The sequence below is a fragment of the Lycium barbarum genome, chromosome 6, assembly GCF_019175385.1.
Source record: "Lycium barbarum isolate Lr01 chromosome 6, ASM1917538v2, whole genome shotgun sequence".
Classification (NCBI taxonomy): domain Eukaryota; kingdom Viridiplantae; phylum Streptophyta; class Magnoliopsida; order Solanales; family Solanaceae; genus Lycium; species Lycium barbarum.
In genome coordinates, this window is record NC_083342.1 from 67,693,017 (window position 1) to 67,705,653 (window position 12,637).

A 12,637-nucleotide genomic window follows, 5' to 3' on the forward strand; every position below is an offset into this window, starting at 1 on the left:
CATCATAAGCCTCTCTTCTAGCATTAACTATCTCGTTAGGAATCTCATAACTAGCATACTATTCGTGTCATACAAAACATTCCTTGAGAACACATTTCTAAATTCATCGGAGTGACGTTAGGTCGTTATACCTCCGACTTCCATTATGGAGCTAACATCCTTGGCATATCACACCTTGAAGGAACAATAATCATAAGGTGATACCAACATCAATAATAGCGTATGAACATCAAGTATGTAAGCGTCTAGCATTTCTATGAGAGGAATCATTATGGACATTATTTGTGAAAGTTCATACCAATAGGATCATGCCTTAAGAAAGAAAGGGACCGCCTTAACATACCTTGCTGCTTACTTAGCCACTCAAAGTGTACCTTCCAAGCCTGAAAATCTATCTACATCCAGGATGATTCATACAACAATCAGGCCATAGGAACACTTACACACTCAAACTTTGCTAGTTAATAAGTTAACGGAATTCGAACAACATTTCCCCTATATCATCTACTTTCTCCAAATTCCAAAAGAACTCCCAAACATCATTAAAAAAATCAACAATAACAAAAGCAAGATACTACATGACAAACATATACAAATCCGTTCGAAATCTCCTTCGAAAATCAGTCCATAAGACAACAACATAAACATATCAAACTATGACCTTTATACTATGTTTTCCTTCACTTTAAACCATTATAATCCTCCAAAAAAAACTCAATATCAAATTCAAGATGAAGAACATACCTTATACTTGAAGAAATTTAGCCACACCAACTTTCTTCAAGACCAAACTCACCACAACATCAAATAGAAGCAAGAACAAGCACTTTTCATAAACTAGTTTAGTGTAATCTTGTTGAATTCTTGATCTAAGGGGCTATAAGTGTTTAGGGGATGTTTATGGAGGTTTCTGTTTGGAATTCTACCAAATTTTGACAAATTTAATTTCTTCGATTCGCTTGATCCCAAAACCTTTAGACCCTTGTTTATCACTTGTTAAAAGTCTTTCTTAACCTTATAAGAGTTCCACGACCTCTCCAAACTTACATTAGTTTGCTTACGACGCAAACGATGCAAAAAAACTTCGAGGTGTAGCAGGTCGGGTGTCCGCTACACCGGAACCGCGCCAGCGACTCTACTCCCGATACCGCGACTCCGCTACATCGGATCCCTGTATGCTGTAGCGCCTCGCTACAATTCACGCAAACTCGTCATAGTGGCCAGGCATTGCTACATCATGACCTCTACCCCGCATATGGTGGCGCTACGGTGGACACCAAGCACCAGAAAAACTATGGTTTTTCAGTAACTCAAACCCAAAATCCGATAATCACCCGAGACCTCGCAGATACAATCCAAACATGAAACCATGCATAAAAACACGCTACGAACTCACTCGTGGTCTCGAAATTCCCAACGGAGGTCTATTTGACCGAGTCAACACCCAATGGCCAAAGACCAACTTTCCAACCAATAATCTAAAACGCTCCTGAGTTCCTCGGGAACTGAAGTGAACATCCCACCAAGTCATAATTGACCATCCAGACCTCTCGAAATCGACAGATTTTCAAAAAAGTTTCATTTAACCAAAAATCAACTATCGGTCAACCGCTTTTCACTTGAAGGCTCTACTTTTCATAAGTCATCATAAAACTCGCCCGGTTACCTCGGGAACCTTGCTTCCCATCCCTGCGGGTAAAAATCGTACTAATAGGGCTGGGAAGGGTCAATAGGGGTAAACGGGTCAAAAGCATTATAACAACCAAACGGGTCGTTACAAAAATATATGTGAACAAGGTGTAATCACCACAACTGATTTTTCTTCAAAAATCCAGAAGCAAACAGGACATATATCTCCTAACTCAAAACTCACACCATTCTCCTTTTCTAAATTCACAATCTTCAATCCACTTTTCACTTCCTAAATTCTTGAGTTTTCCTATCGAAAACCTCAACTTTATTAAAAAATCCTCTTTTCTTGGTCACAAAATCAAACAGAGTATACAAAATTTCTTGAATATCAAAATCACCAAAAGTATACTCTACTTCAAGTTGCAAAACAACTCCCCTCTTTTTATTAACCCTACTATCAATTTGTAAATAAAATTCACCCTCTCTACCCTTGTTGTCGCCATCATTTGCCAGCGTGTCGTACGGATCAGTTGATTTAAAACAACAAACATCAATAGATAACTGTGCCCCGAATTCACTTTTTTTAGTTTGCATATTCACATCAATGTTTTCTTTTTACTAACCTCGCCACAAGATTCTTGAACCCCATCAACTTTAAATAATATTAATCTTCTCTGCTGTAGTTGTTTTGATATCTCATAAAGAAATATTCCAAAATTCTTGTCTAGGTTCATTATCACAATGTTACACTAATGGGTCTTTAAGAGATCAATTATTTCCTTCAATACAATTTTTATTATGGAATTTTGCGTTGGTGTCAGACCCTTCAATTTGATTTGTAACAACCATTTAATTTCCTACCGTTAGCCTTTCAAAATGATTCACTGTATAGCCTTTAATGCTTGTTACACCAAAATATTTTCTAAGGTCAGCTACTCTCCATTGTTCGTCCTATAAATTATCCTCAACTTCTTCACTTTGTGAGATGCAGAAGATAGAGACTAATTCTTCTCCTTTCGTTTTCTGTTGCTGAGTTTTATATTGTTAAATCTTTTTTAGATTCTGGCTCCTACTTTTGTACCAAAAGAGCTTGTTAAATCTTGGGGGATATATTTACACCGAATGAAATATCATTAAGGAAAGTGTCTTAATTGACATGCCTCAAGCTTTGAAGAATGCTCTACAGTATTCGTTCGTGATCGAGTATTTTCCGTAAGATTTACAATAATCTTAAGGATATTTCCACTCGAATTTTATAGAGAATAACTTAGCTCAATCTGTTTAAGTTCTAGGCATGTTTCTGCTAATATTTGAATACAAACTGTCATCCTTTATAGTACTTGGATGATCTTTGGCCTCAAGATGATACATATAATCTCCTTTCTATTTTAGAGTATTTATGGTTGTATGTTATTAACTGATGTGGATTTGTAGTGTGTTATTATGTATGTATAGTGTTTTCAATAATACTTCGGGATATCGTTTTACCAGTCTTCTTTTAATTAAGAAAATTATAAATCATTTTTTGAATGGTAGAAATGGTTTAGTGGGGAAAGTTGTTTTTTTCATTTTAAATTCAATATTGAAGAATCTTACAGAATTGAGATTTTGTGGTGAAGATTTGTTGTTGGTTATTTAAAAGAAAAAATAGAAAATATTTTGCTGAATAGGTCCTTGAAACTTGAGAGCATCCTATTTAACAAAATAAATCTATAGACAAGGAACTGTCTTATGCCTATATTCTTTATCTTTTACCAGGTTCTTTTAATTTAATTGGATGATTCTTCAGCTAATCTTTTTCGTGCAGATATATACCTTATGAAATAAATGTGTTTGCTCAAAGAAAATGCCGATGTGAGACTGTCGATTATTGTTGGTGGTGATTTCATTGATTATTCAAAGATAATTATCGAATGAAATAACAATTGTTTTTTGTGGGGCAACCCAAGTCATTAGGTTCATCAGTATAGAAAAAGATTAGAAAAAATGATAATACTGCTAAGTAAAAATAAATTTGACTAAGCGGATGATGTAATTATTGTGGTCATTTCTCAAGTGAATCTTGTGGCTAATGCAACAGATTGAGTGTTAACTCTTGTGCTACAAAGCATAATTGTGCTAACAAAGTTAACTTTGTGTCACCAAATTGAAGAAAAAAATGATTTATTTGTTTTGGTGGTACAAGAACTGCTCAAGTTCTTGAAATTAGAAAGTTATTCTTAAAATCAATTTTGGAAAAAATATTGGCATTAGTGTCTGAGTTAAGATTTTTTTTTTGAAAATGATGAGGTTGAATCAAACACAAATAGTTAGTATGTGAACAATAAGTATTGCAATCATAATTTATTTTTGCCTAACATTTTTCAACTAATGGCATTTTGAGTACTGTTAGCTGTATGTTTACTTGGCTTGTAATACGGATAACCTCATATGCCAAAAAGAAATCAAATAATGTATGCGGTTGTTGCACTTGTTATGTGGTTTCAAAACTATCTTTTTCTTAAAGGCTTTCTATTAGTGACCATGTAGAAGTCCAAAACATAACCTGATTGTTTCTAAATTATTGTTGAATTGTGTTCATGCCTTGAGTTTCTTTTACATCCTCCTACATGGCCTCTTTCTCTATTAATTTCTTTTGTAGAAAATCAGATTAACATTACCATAATATTTGTACTCACTTCTTAAAATATTTGTTGATGACAACATAGTATGAGTACATTTTACATAATTATTTGGGTGAAGTTTTAATATTATTTTTTTTTAAAATTAATTATGCCCATCTGGGCATTTTATTAATATGTAGAAAATTAAATAGAGTTTAAAAGGCCCAACCCATAATCGGTCAGGCCCAAAATAAAACAACAAAAAATGAATTAAACAATGCCAAAGAATATACTTTGTTCACTTTCCTAAATAGAACCCTATTTATCCGGTAAATTTTCTCTCTCATTATCCACGCTTTCCTTTGTATCTGATCACCGGTGTTGGTGTCAAAGTGATATGCTGATGGTTCATTTCTGATTCACACCTCCAGATGTGGAGTTTTTCTTTGTCTCGTATCTCCATCTTCAGGTAAGGTTTCAACTTCATAGATCCGTTCATCTTCTTTTCCTGCTGCAAATGAAGCTTAATACCCTTGTCCTTGTTATGCATGTACCAATTTGTATACCTGTTTGTGTTGAAACCACTATCCGAGCTCATCTCATTGGTTAGACCTCCATAGCTTCCGGTAAGTTCTCCATCTTCCTTTCTGCTTGTTTCACTGCTGCAACTTTCCTTTTTCCAATGATGTTGTTGTTGATTCTGTTGTACATTTACCTCTTCTTCTCGCTTTAACTTAGAATTACATAGATTAAATATTTTTCTATTTGAATGAGCACCGTATGATGCTAATACCACAAATAAAACATCTATCAAGTCTATTTGTTCAAAGTTATAACTGAGAATTTGAGTATAAGTGTTATTTATGTGCTTTCCTTGAGATTCCTTGATGTTTGTGCCCACAGTATGAATTTATGTGTCTTCCACTTGTTTCTTGATGATTTTGTTCTGCATTTTGATCCTTGTATCCTTTGTATTGTATAGATTAGATACCTGCAAAAAAAAAATACACAAAGTTAGTAAAACATACCACCATGTTCTCCTCCAAATGGATTTGAACATGATGATAGGTTTCCTTCCATTGTCCTTTCTCCACCCTTCGAACCTGTACCCCTTCAATTCCTCAATTTCCTCTATTATATTGTGGTCTTTATTCTCAAATAAGGAATCTGGGTCTTGTCACTATTGAGAATCTTTCTATACATGGATGGCAATTCCTGAAAATTGTGACACTACAAAGAGGCTTCCTCAAAAGCCTGGTTAGCCAAGGCATCTGCCAATTTATTCCCTTCTCTTAGAATATGACTGAATGAAACAGTCATGACATTTCTTATCTCCAAAATCTCTTCAATCCAGTTAACAAATCCCTATAGTTGTTTCCAACCCTTATTCCAATATTTTATATACCATTTCTGAGTCAGTTTGCACTATGATGTTGTCAAGTCCTCCATTTCGACAATATCTCATAGCTTCTACAATTGCCATAACCTCAACATCTGTGTTGGTAGTAATGCCTATATCTGCAGCTTGAGCATATATCAAGTTACCATCAGTGTTCCTCAAATAAAAACCATAGGCACTCCTACCTGGATTCCCCCTAGACGCCCCATCTGTATTGCACAACAACCACCCTACTGGTGGAAACTTCCACACAACTTTGGTAATCTTTAGCCTATTAGTTCATTCCTCCAACATCCTCATCAATTCTTCGCATCTGTGTGGCACCTTATTAATCGATGGATTCCTGACCATTACTAATCTTAGTATAGTTCCAAAAACTAGGTATATAACTCTCCCAATTGACCATTTCCCTCCATGCTTAATGGCATTCCTTCTCTTCCACAATTCCCATATAATGATAGCTGGAATGGCTTTGTAGATCATCTTCCCTCTTCCTTTGACTGGGGCAATCCACTACTTAATAATTCTTTGTTGTAGAGATAATCCTTCCATGTTCATTCCTGCAACTAGAGAAAAGTAGGCCCAAATCTTGTTAGTTGCATAAGATGTAGCAAACAAATGTTGAATTGGAACCTCTTTTGGGTTGGAACAACACCAATATTTGGATGCCATATTATAATGCATTTTCTTCAAAACATCATCCAAAGGAACCTTATATTTCCAACATCTCCATAGGAAAAAGGTTATCTTTAAAGGCAATCCTTTAATCCAAATATGCTTATACACATCCATATTCTGCCTTCTCAATCTCATATATTCCCAAGCTTACTTGATTGTGAAATATCCCTTATTATTCAGTATCCACCATGGCTTGTCCACTTCTTTTTCTGCCTTTGGAGGTTTGATATTGGTGTCAATATGTTGCACAATATCCTCAGGTAACAATTATTCAATTCTCTATGTCCCACTGCCCGTCCTCTACGACTTCTGATATATTTTGAATATTCTCATCATACCTTCAACAGAATAATACAAAGTACCCATGCCTGTCCAATTATCAAACAAGAATTGTGCATTTCCCTTACCTATCTGCCACCAAATTTGATGCTCTATCAAATCTATAGTCTGTAACAAGTTCTTCCAAGACTGAGATCGATATCTCCACTGAACAATCACAAGATTTTCTTTTCTGCAATATTTATTAACCATGAATGCATTCCATAATGATGGTTAGTCTTGAGATTCCACCACAATTTACAGAATACAGCTATAGATACATCATGTAGTGATCTGAAACCCATCCTGTCACCACCCAAAATAGGCTCGTGCGGGCACCTACCTTCCCACCTTGGTAGGAGAACCCTCTCATATATATAACGTTTCAGTCACGTAACATTACTCTAAAAAACATTAAGAATTTAAGACATACAGCGAAATTTCGTTTATAGATACCAACTCGATGTTTCATAGACCAACAATACATATTTACAGACTCGATACAATGTTCCAATGACCTGGTCTAGACTAATACAAGAGTGACTATGTAAAATTCAGAATGGCATCATATTCTAAGACTCAACCTCCAATCCCAGAATGAAATGAGAGGAGGCCTTCCAGACAAGCATCGTATAACTTTCGCATATACTTCGATCAATCACCTGAAACAATCTATACCCCAAAAATGGTGCAGCAAGTGCAATATCAGTACAAACACGGGTACTGAGTAAGTATCATAGGCCGACAATGGTTAGTAGTACATATTGGTAAAGAATTCACGAATAATGAGGATAATCACTATATCAAATCACACATCCCGAAAATAGTAGATCACAATTTCAATATAACTTAAGTCACAACTAATCTTTAATGAATTATAAGTTGGCCAAACCCCAATACAAGTTCTCAGCGTCCTTAAAATTCCTAAGTCGCTCGTTCGTGTTTTAGGAGCGAGCTCTTTATTACAACACCTTTATGTCCACCTTGCTTAACACAATATACTAATAGTTTTACACTAATTTAACGGGCACAAGTCAACAATATAAGTCACAAGAGTCGAGTCCAAATATTCATCATTACCTATGTATAGCATCTAAACCCCATATGATAAGTCTGGGTACTTCCGATCCAACCAATCATTACGTTAGAGTCATTACAATACAATCATCACAACAGAATCATCACATACATCTCGACCAAGTCATAATGCAATGCAATGCGATAATGGTATAAATGTTATGCCATGCCATGCAAATGAGGTGTACACATGTACTCCGGACGGAAATATCAACTTCACGGTAGCACAACCCAGAGTCACTGGCGAAGTCTAAGTGCCACTCGACCCGAATCTTTGCCAAATAGATAGACGGGACCCTGACTAATTGCTCATAGGGGGTCTCACCGGCACCACCCTGGGGGACCCGCGGAGCCCATGCACTAACAATGATTTCGGGATAACATCGAAATCGGCCATGCAACAACGATGCCCGAATATAACCATCGGACATCGGCCTCCTCACAATCACTCAAAAGAGTCTATCAAATATCAGTTCATAAATCAATGATTCCTAAATTGAACCTCGGACATCGGCCTCCTCACAATCACTCAAGTAAAAGAGTTTATCAAATATCAGTTTCGCTCAATCAATGATACCGGATCATCACCGGATATCGACCATGCATGATAAACATGAGAGAATGCCTGCAATGCATATGTCAATCACCAACAGTCGAGCTCGATATCACAAATACCACAACGGTTATGCAAAAACGTATCACATCACAATACCAACAGTGGTTATGCCGACATATATCAATAACGAAAGTACCAACAGTGGGTACACCCACAATATATCTAAGTACAAATACCAACAACGGGTAAGAATCTCACCCTACACTCGAGTCACTCGTAACCATTTAATTAGGACATCATTCACTACTGTGATTCATTTTATATTCCAAGCTAGCATTTAGATTCACTACAATAATCTCATCAAATGGCATAATTAGATTCCGTCCACTACTCCCAAGTCGCATAAATCCACCGATAATCAACAAGGCCACATCAATACCTAAGGAGTCTACAGGCCACAAGCCCGAACAATCAAGTCACACACAACAATACCATCCTAATGTTCCATCCCAAATCTACGATTCCTATGCATGTATTCTCCGTTTCTTCTACACAACAATAGGGAAAACTAACCGGAGTCTACCGAAAGAAAACCATACCCTACATCAGGCCGAGCGGGTGCGACGAAGATCCAATGACGCCTCAATTAATCACCACCGAGTAATCCATATGAAAAGCTGGGAGATAACCATGAGACAGAAGAGTAGAATTCACCATTATGGTCCTTTCCAAGGACTTCGAAATTGCTAAGGTAGATATGGAATTTTTATCCTACCTAAAAATTCACTATCACAATGCTAGTTGATCAATCAACCTTCATTTAGATTGGTTATGACCATATTCAAGTTACTAGTTTGGTCAAATTGCCACTTTAGGCTTATTACAAGAAACCCATTTCCAAGATCTATAATAGAGACCCATATGTATTTTAATGTGATCGGTGAAGGATTAGGTTGGGAATCATGTTAGGATGATGAGCATACGAAAATATTGCAAGGACTTTAATATCAAGAAGGACAAGGGTTCTTCATTTTGGAACTTAAGATATTTGAGCTACGCATTTGTCATTCTAGACAAGGATTGTTAATGAGAATCAATGTTGGGAGAATGGATGGAAGAGGTTAGGGGGATAATCTGTTACATCCTGTATTTTTGAACGTCGGATTAATTGTAAGTTGAGGTGGGACCCACACGTCAAGATTTTTTTTTGGGACATGTGAAAAATTATATGAATCACATATGTGAAGTTAAACACAACTCAAGAAGGACCCTTGGGCCAAATCAAAGTGGAAGTCCTCCAAACAAATATTTTTAAGAAAACGTTTTCGGGTGACCTGACTGTGGGGGGCAAAAACTGTATTATAAGTTTGGAATTTGGAAGATAACCAAGAGATAGAAGTTATAGATAATTGAATTAGCTTTCCAACCATAGGTCGTGGGTTCCTAGGTGACATCGGTACAAGGAGATATGGACGTTTTAAGGTCGAAAGGTCAGTGGGCTATGCCCAACTCGGGACCAACCGAGTTGGCCCAAAAAAATGAAAAGAAAAATTTAGGCCCAAGGTGAGAGGGTGGCCGGCCATACCTGGTCCAAGCCCACCAAATTAATTAATTTCCATGTGGCAAATTAATTATAAAGGGATCATTATCCCTTAGATGATTCAAGAAACTTAGAAGGAGAAAGAACAAACAAAACAAGAGCAAAAAAAAGGACCATTTCGGGTTTGGCCATAGAAAATTCAACCCTCCAAATCTTGCTTCAAAAATTATTTTCTTGTGGTATTCCTACTAATTCAAGGGTCCTTTACAACTTGGTGTAGTTGTTTTGGAAGAAGGAACACTTATTTCTTCAAGTTGACAACTTGTTCAAGTGAAGAAGTTTGTAGAAAAAGGTAAGAATCAATTCCTTTTTCTTATGTTATGAAGGTTTGTTTATGTTGTGGTATGTGGAAATGAGTAGAAATTATGTAAATAAGGAAGTTTGCAAAGTGGGTATGTATATATATATGTAGCCATGAGTGTATATATGTTGTATACATATATGAGTTGAATTTTATGTTGTATTCTAGTTGTGGTTATGGTGAAAATTATATTGGGAATGAAAGTTGAATGAATTTTGGTTGAAGTTGGGATGTAGAAGATTACGTCACTTTAGAATGATTTTGTGATATTATGGAAATGAAGTTGTTAAGATGTGAATTATGATTATGGTTGATGAAATTGGAAGATGGAAGTATGTTATGGATATGTAGGTTGAATATTAGAAGTTTTGGATGAATTATGACTTTGGTGGAAAGTTTGTATATTTTGTATATCTTGGGAATATTTTGTGGAAATGATATGAAATGCTTCCGAATTATGTTGTAATGATCTTGATTAGTAATGAATATGAAAATGTCGATATTGATTTGAAAATACGAAGTTGGAATGAAGGCTACGACGTTATGTTGGAAAGATGACTAATTATGCTATATTGTGTTTTGTAGTGATTATTGTTGTTGTTGGTGTTGTTGTTGGGTTGTTGTTGATTGTTTTGGCCGAGTTGAATTCTCGGGGGCGCTATATGTATAGGGGAGATGCTGCCCAAATTTTTGTAGAAAATGTTGACTCAAGTCTTATGGCTAAGAATTGGTAAACGTGACCATTTGTAGATTTCGGGCGAAACGGGAATTGAATTCGAAAAGGCGTAAAGACCATATAAGGTATGTAAAGCTATCCCGATTCTTCTTTTGGCATGCCCTAGGTGTACTAGGATCGGATTTGAGCCTCGGAAAGCGTTCTGCTCATCGGAATCCGCATTTGAAAATACCCCTTTTTCATTCAATGGCATTGAACCCTATAAGTATGCTTTATTGAAAGAATTGTGCAAACTTCCGCAAATTGTCTAGAAAATTATGGAATGTCCCCAGAACCTCCGTAGGTGACTTTATAAGCTTAAAATACGTAATTTGAGCCCACCGCTTCGTTTGTCCCGAGGTGGGCCCACTATTTCCGATTTTACCCTTTTGTGTTTATGACTTGTCTTCGAGCATTTTTTTTAAGAAATATTCTAACTACTCTTTTAACTACTAAATAAAAATTGTTTTAATATTTCATTAAGCCTTATGAATTGTTTTGGAACTTGGGAACGATCTCAGAAAGATTATGCTTCCGTAACCCATTTTGACATTCAAATTTCACTTACTATGACTCCGTTCGATTTCATTGATTTGATCTGTCATTCGATATGCTTCATTGAGTCTCTGGAAATATATATGGTGTTTTTATTGCATTTAGTTTCTCATTACTCCATTCGTGGATGCCTCAATGTTTCCCACACTGAGCCCGGGCCAGGATATGTTGTCAAGCGTATTCCACTGCATTGTTCGCCGTGCCTCGATGTGAGGGGGCAGGTATATATGTACATGGGTTGTGGAGTATGTTGTGCCATGTACACACATTCTGATATGATATGATCTGATATGGCCATCTGATATGATATGTTATGTTACGGGGTTATCCCCTATTCTGCTCCTTATGTGTGGTGGCACCAGCGTCGGGGGGTGGCCACATTCTGTTTGCCGAGTCCCTTGGCAGGGGCCGGGTATGATATGGTATATGTTTCTGTACACACTCTTCATGTTTTGAAAATATGCATTTGAAATTTCGGATATTACACTCACTTTTCTGTAAGTTCTGTTTCGGTTATGATCTTGTTCCGTAATGGGACCAGGTACGACATATGTTCTCAGCAAGTACTATTTATGCTTTATGATCAGCATTTTGCTAACCTGGATGTTCCGTTCATTTTCTGTATCTTCTGCTTCGATTATGACTTTGTTTACTATGTTCCGTGCTTTACATACTCAGTACATATTTCGTACTGACCCCCTTTCTTCGGGGGCTGCGTTTTCATGCCGCGCAGGTACAGACGACAGGTTCGCTGATCCATCTGTTTAGGATCCCACTTCTGCTATTTTGGGGCGCTCTCTTCTTCAGAGCCCACTTTTTGGTACAGTCTGTCACTGCTATCTAGATATGTACATTGTTCTGGGTATGACGGGGCCCTGTCCCGTCTTATGATTATGTTATGTTCTGTAGAGGTCTGTGGATATATCTGTATAGGTTATGTACATATGTTTGGGATACTTTGTCCTATGATGGCCTTATCGGCCTATGTGTGCCAAGTCTGCTTTTTATGCTAAATTATGTAGCGTCCACTAATATTATTATTATATTATTTTGTTAATATGCTAATTTGGGTATCGGGTACGTATAGGTGCCCATCTAGGGCACTGGTCGCGGCCCACGGGGTTGGGTCGTGACATAATCTTTCCCAAGGAAGTACCATTTTTTGCTCCAAAATTACCAAAGACACCTGGACCCTCTAGGGTT

At 36.8% G+C, this 12,637-nt stretch overlaps 1 long non-coding RNA gene across 1 annotated transcript; it reads left to right on the forward strand.

Moving 5' to 3' along the window:
* The first annotated feature begins 9,946 nt into the window (after positions 1 to 9,946).
* LOC132599743 (uncharacterized) lies at positions 9,947 to 12,275 on the forward strand. The gene is made up of 3 exons (XR_009566983.1): positions 9,947 to 10,155; positions 10,915 to 10,965; positions 12,168 to 12,275. It is a non-coding gene; the product is annotated as an uncharacterized LOC132599743 (long non-coding RNA).
* Positions 12,276 to 12,637: the final 362 nt, after the last annotated feature.